Genomic DNA, 14,121 nt, shown 5'->3' on the forward strand with positions numbered 1-14,121 from the left:
AATTTAGTGAAAAGTCCCTATGCGTAGGGACATGTCCCTACGGTTGGCATCACTGCCGACACGTGCAGTATGAATCGCCCTCTCGCGGCTGACAACTCACCCAACCCCCGATAAGCTGCAGGCGCTGTCGCGACAACTGAGAATAAAGTAGCGATGACTAATCTAAGATTAGATGTCAGAAATAAGGTGCCAGAAATATTTGTATTTGGGAGGACACCTTTTCCTGCATCCGTGCGACAAGGTACGTGCTTATTTCAATTGTAATTGTAACTGTAATTGTGAAAAGTGGAAACATTACAAAACAAGCGGTTTCTGTTACGGACTTCCTGAACGCAATTTGCCGGGACCTGTTGCATGAAGAGTCCGCGGAACGGCCGTCACGCTGGCGGTGAACGACTGAAATAACCTCCCTGTACAACTAAAATAATAAAAGAAATAACCCCAATAAACAAATCTAATATCATCTACTATAAAAAGAAATGTATCTTCATTATTGAATTCTAAATTCAATGCACTTCTCTGCCATAATAGTAATTATTATTAATCAATATTATATATATAATATAAGTATTTGGTCCTTTCGTACTAAAACACTTTTAATATTAAGAGATAGAAACCAACCTGGCTCACGCCGGTTTGAACTCAGATCATGTAAGAAATTAAAGGTCGAACAGACCATCAAATTTGAAATACTACCCCCAAATGATATCTTAATCCAACATCGAGGTCGCAACCCCTCCTGTCGATATGATCTCTCAAGAAAGATTACGCTGTTATCCCTAAGGTAACTTATTCTTTAAATCACTAAAAATGGATCTAAATAACAAAAATTATTGAATATTAAATAAAAAAGAGCTAATTATTATCTTCCCATCACCCCAACAAAATACTATTTAATAATATATATAATTATATTACTAATCAAAACATCATTAAAATAATATAAAGATCTATAGGGTCTTATCGTCCCCTTAAAAAAAATAAAGCCTTTTCACTTTAAAGTAAAATTATATATTAATTAACTAAAGACAGTCTATTCCTCGTCCAACCATTCATTCTAGCCCCCAATTAAAAGACTAATGATTATGCTACCTTCGCACGGTCAAAATACCGCGGCCATTAAACAAATGTCATTGGGTAGGTTATACTTCATATAAAAAATCATGAAAAGATGTTTTTGATAAACAGGCGAGAATAAATTTTGCCTAATTCCTTTAATTAATTAAATAAATATACTAATAGAATCATAATTTCAAAATAAAACCAATTAAAACATATAATTAAGTAAGCAAGTAAAACCAAACTAAATTTTTAATAAAATTTCAAATAAATTATAACAAAATTACAAAAATTAGCAATCTCCAAACCAATAAATATAATAGTTTAATATAAAGTTATAACCAACATATTAACCAAAAGCACATCCCCCTAGTCATAACTAAACATTAATATTGTAATATATATAGCAGTATAAAAAATATTAAAATGTAAAGCTATATTAAATATAATTCCCTAATAACTAGATATAAGATAAGTCGAATAACATTTTATTACAAATAACAATTTTAACAGAAAAATATAACACTTTTACCTTAAAATTAGTCTACTAGCTCCTTACCCTTCGAGAAAATAGAATATTCAATTAAAATTTAATCCTCCCTGATACAAAAGGTACGATCATTAACATCTCCTATAATAAAAATTAATATTTCATATATTTAATAAATCCCAACACTGTACTAATAACCTATAACAAACTAATTTATATATACTAAATATATAACCAACCCCAATAAAATTACTTTTCATATAAAATCAACTTATAAACTAAATTCAAATAGTAATAAAATTTCTATCAAAATATGTCGAATTGCACGACTAACTACTCAATGTAAATGAATATTCTAACTAACAGAAATATTTTGATATTATTCAAACTAGGCACACCTTCCGGTACGCCTACTATGTTACGACTTATCTCACCTATATAAATGAGAGCGACGGGCGATGTGTGCATGCCCTAGAGCTAATAAACCAAAATGTTATTCTAAAACAAAATTACAATTTAATCCAATTTCAAATATAATTTCAATACATTATCCAAATCAACATAATGTAACCCACCTCCACCCACTAATAAGCTGCACCTTGACCTGAAATATATTTCAACAGAAAAAAAGAGTATATATATTTAAATATTCAAATTACGGCGGTATACAAACTGATATTTTACAATAATAGGTCAAATAGAACGCGGAATATCGATTACGGGACAGGTTCCTCTAAATAGAATAAAGCACCGCCAAATTCTTTGAGTTTCAAGATCATAACTAATACTACTCAAACCAAATTTACAATGATAATAATAGGGTATCTAATCCTAGTTTAACATATCATCTTTATAGAATTAATAAAAATAAAGAACAAATTATATTAAAAATTTCACCTAATAAATAAAATATAAACAACCAAAAATCAATTATTACTACAATTAAGCCAACAACTCTCCACTTATGTCCCCACGTCTAACCGCGGCAGCTGGCACGAATTTAGCCGGACAAAATAAATATTAAAATTTAAAATCCTGTAATCTAATTTACATTAAAATTAAACAAAACCACACACTGCGAATTAAATTCAAATACACCACCTCAACCCATAAAAAATTGGGGGAAATTTTTCCTCTCTTTAATAAATACATATGTAAAATTTAACTAGGGAATTTTAAGCTAGAATAAAACTTTAACTCTAAAATATAAAGAGAGGTTCTTTATTATCATATAATATGTATTATATTAAATTAAATTATAATTAGGAATTATCTCACGAAAATTTCCCCCTTATTTTTTTTTAACTCACTTTCCCATACTATATAGAACACAATTTTTTTTCCCCTCAAAATTGTGTTCTATATAGATATATTAACTTCTTTTTTCTCTAGACTCAATAAGTATTAAAATGACATGTTAATTAAGTCAATTACTTTAAGTTAGACTACAAAAACTTAAAAAAAATTGGATAAAATTAAAAAGGATTCTGAAGTATTTTATATTATTTAATAAATAGGTTCTACTTATTGATCATAACAATAAAAGTCTAATAAATAGTATTATTAACCACTATTATAACTTATATATAAATGAGATGTCTGAAAAAGGATTACCATGATAGGGTAAAGTATACATGAAATTTAACATGTTCTTATTAATTTATTTGTAACAAAAATGAATTTTTATAATTGAAAGAATTAAACTTTCTCCAATGGTATCAAACCCCATAGTGCATCATACACCAAAATATAGTAAAAAGGTAAGCTAATTAAGCTAGAGGGCTCATACCCCTCATATGAAGGTCTATAATTAATCCTTCCCTTTTTAATGCTCACAACCCCCAAGAAAATAATATTCCTATTGACCCTCACAATAGGAACCCTCCTTTCTATTTCTTCCACCTCATGATATGCAGCCTGAATAGGTTTAGAAATTAACTTAATATCTTTTATTCCGTTAATTTCTACACCAAATAATCAACGAAATACAGAAGCATCACTTAAATATTTCCTAATTCAAGCATTAGCATCATCAATAATCTTGGCCGCAGCATTAATTATAATTAATGCTGTAAACTTCAATATACAAATCCAGCTTTTAACTATAGCTTTATTAATAAAAATAGGAGCTGCTCCATTTCACATTTGAATACCAGAAGTTATAGAAGGAATAACATGAATTAACTGCCTAGTAATAACAACTATTCAAAAAATTGCTCCATCAACATTGCTTAGTTATGTAATTGACAATTTAAACATAATCTTAATTTTGACAATTAGAACATCAGCAATTATTGGAGCAATTGGAGGGTTAAATCAAACCTCGTTACGAAAAATTATAGTCTTTTCATCAATTAACCACATATCATGAATTATTCTAAGAATAACATCAGAAGATAATACCTGGTTAACATATTTACTACTATATATTCTTATAACTACCTCTACCATTATGTTATTTTCAATAAACAAAACATACTACGTCCATCAACTGTTTATATTAAAACTTCCACCCATTAAAAAAATATCCTTATTCATATCAATATTATCTCTTGGTGGACTACCACCTTTACTAGGGTTTTTACCAAAATGAATAGTCATTATCCAAACAACTAACTTTAAGCAATTAATTATAATTATAATCCTAATTAGTATATCGTTGTTAACCCTATATTATTACTTACGAACCTCACTTACATCAATTTTAATAAATTATAAAACTAACATATGAAATATTATTAACAACAAACCATTAAATTTAAAAGAACAAGTATTATCGGTAGTTACAATTTTTCTTTCAGTATGTGGACTACCTATAATTCAACCAATTTATATATCTCTATAAAATCTTCATAAGGTCTTAAGTTAATTTTAAACTAATGACCTTCAAAGTCATAAATAAAGGGTACTCTTTTAGGCCTTAATACATATATGTATCACCCTGAAATTGCAGTTCAAAATTATTATTCTTAACTATAAAGCCAAAATTTAATGAGAGAGTCTTAAACTCATAAATAAATTTACAGTTTATCACCTATAACTTCAGTCATCTCATTTTTGCAACGATGATTATTTTCTACTAACCATAAAGATATTGGTACAATATATTTAATTTTCGGAGTATGATCAGGAATAGTTGGAACATCATTAAGTATCTTAATCCGTATAGAATTAGGCCAGCCAGGAAGTTTAATTGGAGATGATCAAATCTACAATGTGATTGTAACTGCACACGCATTTATTATAATTTTTTTCATAGTAATACCTATTATAATTGGGGGATTTGGAAACTGACTAGTACCTTTAATAATTGGAGCCCCAGATATAGCCTTCCCACGATTAAATAATATAAGATTTTGATTACTACCCCCATCATTAACTCTACTATTATCAGGAAGAATTGTAGAGAGTGGTGCAGGAACTGGTTGAACAGTATATCCTCCACTATCTGCAGGAATTGCACATGCTGGAGCCTCTGTAGATTTATCAATTTTTTCATTACCTTTAGCAGGAGTATCCTCTATTCTAGGGGCAGTAAATTTTATTACAACAGTAATTAATATACGAACTATAGGAATATCCATAGAACGAGTACCATTATTCGTATGATCAGTAGTAATCACTGCAGTTCTACTATTATTATCACTACCAGTTCTAGCAGGAGCAATTACAATACTATTAACAGATCGAAATTTAAATACCTCATTTTTTGACCCATCTGGTGGTGGAGACCCAATCTTATATCAACATCTATTCTGATTCTTTGGACACCCAGAAGTATATATTCTAATTCTACCGGGATTTGGAATAATTTCACATATTGTAACTCAAGAAAGAGGTAAAAAAGAAACATTTGGAGTTCTTGGAATAATTTATGCAATAATAGCAATTGGGTTCCTAGGATTTATTGTATGAGCACACCATATATTTACTGTGGGAATAGATGTTGATACCCGAGCATATTTTACTGCAGCTACAATAATTATCGCTGTACCAACAGGAATTAAGGTATTTAGATGAATTGCAACACTACATGGAACACAAATTAATTACTCTCCATCAATATTATGAGCATTAGGATTTATTCTCTTATTTACAATAGGGGGATTAACAGGAGTAGTATTAGCTAATTCATCACTAGACATTGTGCTACACGATACATACTATGTTGTAGCACATTTTCATTATGTATTATCTATAGGAGCAGTATTTGCTATTATAGCAGGACTAGTACATTGATTTCCATTATTTACAGGAGTAATAATAAATCCAGATTGATTAAAAATTCAATTTATATCAATATTTATTGGAGTCAACTTAACATTCTTCCCACAACATTTTTTAGGATTAAGAGGAATACCACGACGATATTCGGATTATCCAGATGCGTATACAATATGAAATATTGTTTCAAGATTAGGGTCAATCCTATCATTTACAGCAGTAATTATTATAATTTTTATTACCTGAGAAGGTATGACAAGTGCCCGACCAACATTATTTAATCTACAACAAGCATCATCAATTGAATGATATCAAATGTCACCTCCCTCTGAACATACATATTCAGAACTTCCAATACTACTTACTAACAACTAATTTTTAAGGTGGCAGAGAAGTGCATTGAATTTAAGCTTCAAATATAAGGGGTATCCCTTACTTAAAAGTGGCAACCTGAAATCAAGTAGGATTACAAGATAGATCCTCCCCATTAATAGAACAAATAATATTTTTCCATGACCACACAATATTAATTTTAATTATAATTACAGTATTAGTAGGGTACTTAATAGCATCATTATTTAATAACAAATTGACAAACCGAATACTTTTAGAAGGACAAACATTAGAAACAATATGAACAATTATACCAGCAATTACCCTAGTTTTTATTGCCCTACCCTCTCTACGTTTATTATACCTATTAGATGAAATCAATCAACCTTCATTAACTCTTAAAACTATTGGACATCAATGATACTGAAGTTATGAATATTCCGATTTTATAAAGGCAGAATTTGACTCATATATATCCCCAACAAATGAAATATCTATAGACTCATTTCGATTGTTAGATGTAGATAATCGAACAGTATTACCAATTAACATAGATATCCGAGTACTAACTACATCTGCAGATGTATTACACTCATGAGCCATACCATCCATAGGGATTAAAATAGACGCCACCCCAGGACGACTTAACCAGGCAGGAGTAAATATTAGTCGAATTGGCTTATTTTTCGGACAGTGTTCAGAAATTTGTGGTTCTAACCATAGATTCATACCAATTATTGTTGAAACTACAAATCTTTTATTAATTGATTAATAAAAATTATACAAGAATCATTAGATGACTGAAAAGTAAGTAATGGTCTCTTAAACCACAAAATAGTAATATAACAACTACTTCTAATGAAAAAGTTAGTTAACATATAACATAGGAATGTCAAACCTAAATTATCTTTATAGATACTTTTTTATTCCACAAATATACCCATTAAATTGAATTATCCTATTTATAATATTTATATCAATTTATTTTCTATTTATAATCATCAATTATTATAATTATAGTAAATTATTAAATAGTAACAACTTTAAAATAGAAAATAAACCAAAAATTAAATACTGAAAATGATAACAAGATTATCCTCATCATTTGACCCAACATCATCAATTATAAATATATCATTAAATTGAATAAGAACATTCCTGGGATTATTAATAATCCCAGCCCCATTTTGATTAATACAATCACGAACCTCTATATTATATATCATAATAATAATAAAGTTACATGAAGAATTTAAAACATTTTTAGGAATAATTAGTCACCAGGGAAGAACCCTAATATTTATTAGTATATTTTCAATAATCTTATTTAATAATTCAATAGGATTACTACCCTATGTATTTACTAGATCAAGTCATTTAGTATTTACCCTAACCCTGGCCCTACCAATATGATTATCATTTATGTTATTTGGGTGAATCAATAACACAAAACACATATTAGCACACCTAGTACCGGAAGGTGTACCAGCACTATTAATACCAATTATAGTAGGTATTGAAATAATTAGAAATCTAATCCGTCCAATAACCCTATCAGTGCGACTAGCAGCAAACATAATAGTTGGACATTTAATAATATCAATAATTGGAAATACAGGAACAATATTAGAAATTATTGGACTTTCAATATTAATTTTAGCACAAATTATATTAATTATTATAGAAACAGCCGTAGCATTTATCCAATCTTATGTATTTGCCTTATTAATTGCTATTTATTCTAGAGAATCAAAATAACCAATGTCAGCAAACCAAAACCACCCATATCACTTAGTAGATCAAAGCCCATGGCCCGCAACAGGAGCTATTAGAGCAATAATATTAACAACAGGGATAATTAGATGATTTCACCAACAAAATATAATTCTATTATCAATAGGAATAACAGCTATACTTCTTACAATAATTCAATGATGACGAGATATTTCACGAGAAGGAACATATCAAGGATTACATACAAATCAAGTTATAATAGGACTACGATGGGGTATAATTCTATTTATTATTTCAGAAGTATTATTTTTTGTATCCTTCTTTTGAGCATTTTTCCATAGAAGACTATCCCCAACAATTGAGCTAGGGATATTATGACCACCAAGGGGAATTACTCCATTTAACCCAATACAAGTACCTTTATTAAATACAGCAATTTTACTAGCCTCAGGAGTAACAGTAACATGAGCCCATCATGGGTTATTAGAAAAAAACCACTCACATACAACGCAAGCCCTTATATTAACATTAATATTAGGAATATATTTTACTATTCTTCAGGCATATGAATATTATGAATCCCCCTTTACTATCGCTGATGCAGTATGTGGATCCACATTCTTTATAGCAACAGGATTTCATGGGTTACATGTTATTATTGGATCAACATTCCTAGGGGTATGCTTAGCTCGACACATCTTATGTCATTTTTCACCAACACATCACTTCGGATTTGAAGCAGCAGCCTGATATTGACATTTCGTAGATGTAGTATGATTATTCCTTTATATTTCAATTTACTGATGAGGTAGATAATTTACTTAGTATATTTAAAGTACGCTTAACTTCCAATTAAAAAGATTATAATAAAATAAAGTATATAATTAACATAATCATAAGTGCCTCATTATTAATTATAGTAATTACCTCAATTGTAATAATATTATCCACATTACTATCAAAAAAAATAATTACAGACCGAGAAAAAAGATCACCGTTTGAGTGTGGATTTGACCCAAAATCTTCAGCGCGAATTCCATTCTCTATAAAATTCTTTCTAATTGCAGTAATTTTTCTAATTTTTGATGTAGAAATTGTATTACTATTACCAATAACAGTTATTATTACTAATTCAAAACTAATATATTGAATATGTGTTAGACTCCTATTCCTATTAATCTTACTTTTAGGTTTATATCATGAATGAACCCAAGGATCACTAGAATGAGCATGCTAGAGTAATAGTTAATAATAATATTTGAATTGCATTCAAAAGGTATTGAATAATTCAATTTACTTTACTGAGCAAGAAGCAAAAGCAATCAGCTTCGACCTGAATAAATTGGTATATATTACCCTTGCTTATTTAACTGAAGCCAAAGAGAGGCGGCATATTAATGTTAATAATAAAATTAGGGTTTATCTCCTCAGTTAAGGGGTATCTTATTAAGCGGGGGCCGCTAACTTCCGTCTTTAGTGGTGAAATTCCATTAATACTCTCACACTATTTCTTTAGTATAAAATTACATTATCTTTTCATGATAAAGCTGAACTTTAAATAAGTTCAAGAAGTGCCTACAGAATTATTTTATTCTTCCTAATAACTTCAATATTATGCTTTATTATAAGCTATATAAACACATATAAATTATTAATAAAATTACTATTAAAAATGAAAATATAAAATAAATATTAAAATAATTAGAATGCATTAATTGGATATTTAAAGAACCACTCCTTATATACTTATAGACTCCCTGTCCACCCATAAGTTCACTTCATCCACAATCAACAGCCTTAATATATAAACCGCCAGTAGTAAATGAACTACCAATTAATCCACCAGAGGATAAATAAGGTAAAAATCATATTCCACCTAATAAATAATATACTATTTTATTATTAAAAAATGGATAAATTTCGAATAAGAAAGATGTAATATTATACCCAATTCACCCCCCCAATAAAATACATATAGTTGCCCCTATTTTCAAACTAAGTGGAATAATAATAACAAAAACAGAAGGAAAGATTAATCATATTAACCCAGAACCACCTACAATAGATAAGAATAGTAGGCCTAATATACCTTTAAATATACCTCACCCCCCATCATCTGAAAAGAATTGAAATGATATACCTCTATAAGATTTACCAACTAAATAGTAATTTAATCGAAAACTATAAGCTATGGTTATACCTGTAGAAATTCATAACAAAACAAATATTACTAAATTAAAAGAAGATATGTTTAATATTTCCAAAATTAAATCCTTAGAATAAAACCCAGCCAAAAATGGTATCCCACATAGGGCAAGGCTAGAAATTATTATACAAGAAATAGTTATTGGTGTTTTATTAATTAAGCCCCCATACAACGAATATCCTGAACATCCCCTATCACATGAATAACTACACCAGCACATAAAAACAATAAAGACTTAAATATAGCATGCGTCAATAAATGAAAAAATGATAATTCCTTTAATCCCACAGATAATGTTAACATTATTAACCCAAGTTGTCTTAACGTAGATAAAGCAATAATTTTCCTCAAATCATACTCAAAATTAGCACCGACCCCAGCTATAAATATAGTTAGTCCTGATAATAATAAAAGTATCCTACCAAAAACAGTATATATCAATATATCTCCAAAACGAATTAATAAATAAACCCCGGCAGTAACCAAAGTAGAAGAATGAACTAATGCAGAAACTGGGGTTGGTGCAGCTATAGCTGCCGGCAATCATGCAGAAAATGGAATTTGTGCACTCTTTGTTATCCCAGCAATAATAATAAATCTAGTAATTAATATTATATCAAAATCAGAAATTAATCATAAATAATAAATATAATTTCAACTACCATAATTTAATATTCAAGCAATAGATAATAAAATAAATACATCACCAATTCGGTTAGACAAAGCAGTTAATATTCCAGCAGAATAGGAACGAACATTCTGATAATAAATTACTAGACAGTAAGAAACTAGCCCTAGACCATCTCATCCTAAAATAATTCTAATAATATTAGGAGAAATAATTAAAAACATTATAGATCCAACAAATAATAAAACTAAAATAATAAATCGATTTATATTATAGTCCCCTTCTATATAAGAACCTCTATAATTAATAACCATAGAAGAGATATATATAACTAATCCTATAAAAATTAAAGATATCCAATCAAATAATATTGTTATGATAACACTAGAACTATTCAAATTAACAATATTTCACTCAATAAAAATTGTAATATCCCTAACTAAAAATATTATCCCTAATAATAATAAAATTATTCTACTAATTAATAAAATAATTGATACTATACTTGTAATAAAAAAATTAAAAACCATTGATCTAAGAACTTTTTAGTTACCACTAAGTCCACAACTTACTATTCTACTTAAACTACTTAAATAATTTAAATTCAATGAAATATTGGAGAACAAAAAACAATTAAAAAATTTAATGGAAATAAATGACAAAATAATAATAAATATTCACGAATGTTACTTCTTCAACAAGAAAATACACCAGAGTAGTATATTCCATGTTGAGTGTAAGAATATAAATATAAAGTATAACCAGCACTTAAAAAGGAGAGTAATGCAACACCTACAAAACTAAAGTAAGATCACCCAATAATTCTATTTAATAGACTAATTTCACCCAACAGATTAATAGAAGGAGGAGCACCTATATTAGTAATTCTCAATATAAATCATCATAAAGATAATCTAGGAATATAATTAATTATCCCCCTATTAATTAATATACTACGACTACCTAATCGTTCATAAGTAATATTTACTAGACAAAATATTCCAGAAGAACAAAGACCATGTGCTACTATTAAAGTAAGACTACCATTTATCCCTCATGCTCCCATAGTTATAATCCCTATCAAAACAAGGCCTATATGTGCCACAGATGAATATGCAACCAAGGCCTTTAAATCAATTTGACGTATACAAACAAGACTAATTATTCAAATTCCAACAATTCTAATACCAAATCAAAAAATATTATATTTAACAGCTAATCTCTCAATACAAGAAATAATTCGCAAAATCCCATACCCCCCAAGCTTTAACAAAATCCCAGCCAAAATCATAGACCCACTAACTGGGACCTCAACATGAGCCCTAGGTAGTCACAAATGAACCAAAAATATAGGTATTTTTACTAAAAAAGCAAACACCATTCTAATATATCAAATAAAATAATTTATATTAATATTAATATATCTAAATATATATATATATAACCCCCCCATCTTATAATTTAACATAAAAATACCAACCAAAAGAGGTAAAGAAGCAAGTAATGTATAAAAAAGTAAATATACCCCCGCTTGTACTCGCTCTGGCTGATATCCTCACCCTAAAATTAAAAATAAAGTAGGTACCAATGATCCCTCAAAAAACAAATAAAATAAAAAAAAAATATTCTTATAAAAGTTAATATTAATAATAATAATAAAATAATTAACAAAAATATAAATCTACAAGGGTAAAAATAACTAGATATAATACTATTTCTAGCCACTATTATTAAAAAAATAATTCAAATGCTAAGCAAAATTAAAGAATAAGACATCACATCTAAGCCAATAAAATAACCAGTCCCCCATACTCCGATACCAAATCATACTATTAATAAAAACAAAAAACAACCAAAAATAATAGAAATTTGAACCACCATTCACAAAGAACTATTAAATCTCAAAAGGATTAAAAATATAAAATAAAAAATATATTTTAACATTTTAATAATACAAAAGAATTAAAATAATCATTACCATGAGTACGTGTAACTGACACTATAACAGATAAACCAAGAGCCCCCTCACATACACAAAACGAAATAAATAATAAACAAAAATAAGCTTCTTCCTGATTATTAATAAAATAATAAGTTATATATAAATATAAGGATAACACAATAAATTCAAGTCTTAATAGAGTTACTAATAAATGCCTACGTTGAGAAATAAAGCATAAAAATCTAGTAAATAAAATAAATAATATAAATAATACTCTTAACATAAGTTTTTATAGTTTAATAAAAACAATAGTCTTGTAAATCATTAATGAATTAATAATTCTAAAAACATCAAGGAAGATATAATTATATCATCATTAGCTCCCAAAGCCAATATTTTTATTAAACTACCCCTTGATATTAAAATACAATTAATACTAATTACTGTTATATTATTATTGGCACTAATAATATTATACATAAAACATCCACTATCTATAGGAATTACACTAATTATACAAACTATTACTGCCTGCCTAACAATATCCACATTTTTAAAATCCACATGACTTTCCTATGTATTATTTCTAGTATTTTTAGGAGGAATATTAGTTCTATTTATTTACACAACAAGACTTACACCAAATGAAATATTCAAAATAAGAACAAAAATAATAATTATGGGTGTAACTTTAATATTATTGTGTTTATTTATATTAATAATAATAGACCCATTATTAGCCCCCTCAATACTACAAAATATAGATACCTATACAACTTGAAGAAGTATCCCGCCCCTACCAGGAATAAAACTATACAACGAATCCATTATAATAATAACTACTATAACAGTAGTATATCTATTTATTACATTAATTGCAATTGTAAAAATTACTAGACTTTCACATGGGCCTCTAAAAATAATTAAATAATTACAAATGACAAAACCAGCACGGATTTATCACCCCCTACTTTAATTAGCAAATAATGCATTAGTAGACTTGCCAGCCCCACTAAATATTTCCTATTGATGAAATTTTGGATCACTTATAGGAATATGTCTTTCAATCCAAATCTTAACAGGTCTTTTTTTAGCAATACATTATATTTCAAGAACAGATTTAGCCTTTTCTAGAGTAATACACATCTGCCGAGATGTCAATTATGGGTGAATGCTACGAACTATTCATGCTAATGGTGCCTCCATATTTTTCATTTGTATATATATACATGTTGGATGAGGAATATATTATGGATCCTACTTATATTTTCACACATGATCTATTGGGGTTATAATTATATTAGCAGTAGATAGTGCTACACTAACTCGATTCTTCGCCTTTCATTTTTTATTAAAATTTATTTTAATAGCAATATCCATAATTCATCTACTTTTCTTGCATCAAACCGGATCTAATAATCCACTATCTATTAATAGCAACATGGATAAAATTCCATTCCACCCATATTTCTCAATAAAAGATATATTAGGGTTTATACTTATAA

The 14,121-nt window shown here is 28.3% G+C and overlaps 2 pseudogenes; one reads left to right on the plus strand and one right to left on the minus strand.

The window, feature by feature from the left end:
• Window positions 1-7,867: 7,867 nt before the first annotated feature.
• LOC145982800 (cytochrome c oxidase subunit 3 pseudogene) overlaps window positions 7,868-14,121 on the plus strand; it is a 39,643-nt pseudogene continuing 33,389 nt past the window's right edge.
• On the minus strand, window positions 9,943-13,961 carry LOC145982799 (NADH-ubiquinone oxidoreductase chain 5 pseudogene; annotated as a pseudogene).

The sequence above is a fragment of the Lepisma saccharinum genome, unplaced genomic scaffold, assembly GCF_977018435.1.
Source record: "Lepisma saccharinum unplaced genomic scaffold, izLepSacc3.1 HAP1_SCAFFOLD_425, whole genome shotgun sequence".
Taxonomy (NCBI): domain Eukaryota; kingdom Metazoa; phylum Arthropoda; class Insecta; order Zygentoma; family Lepismatidae; genus Lepisma; species Lepisma saccharinum.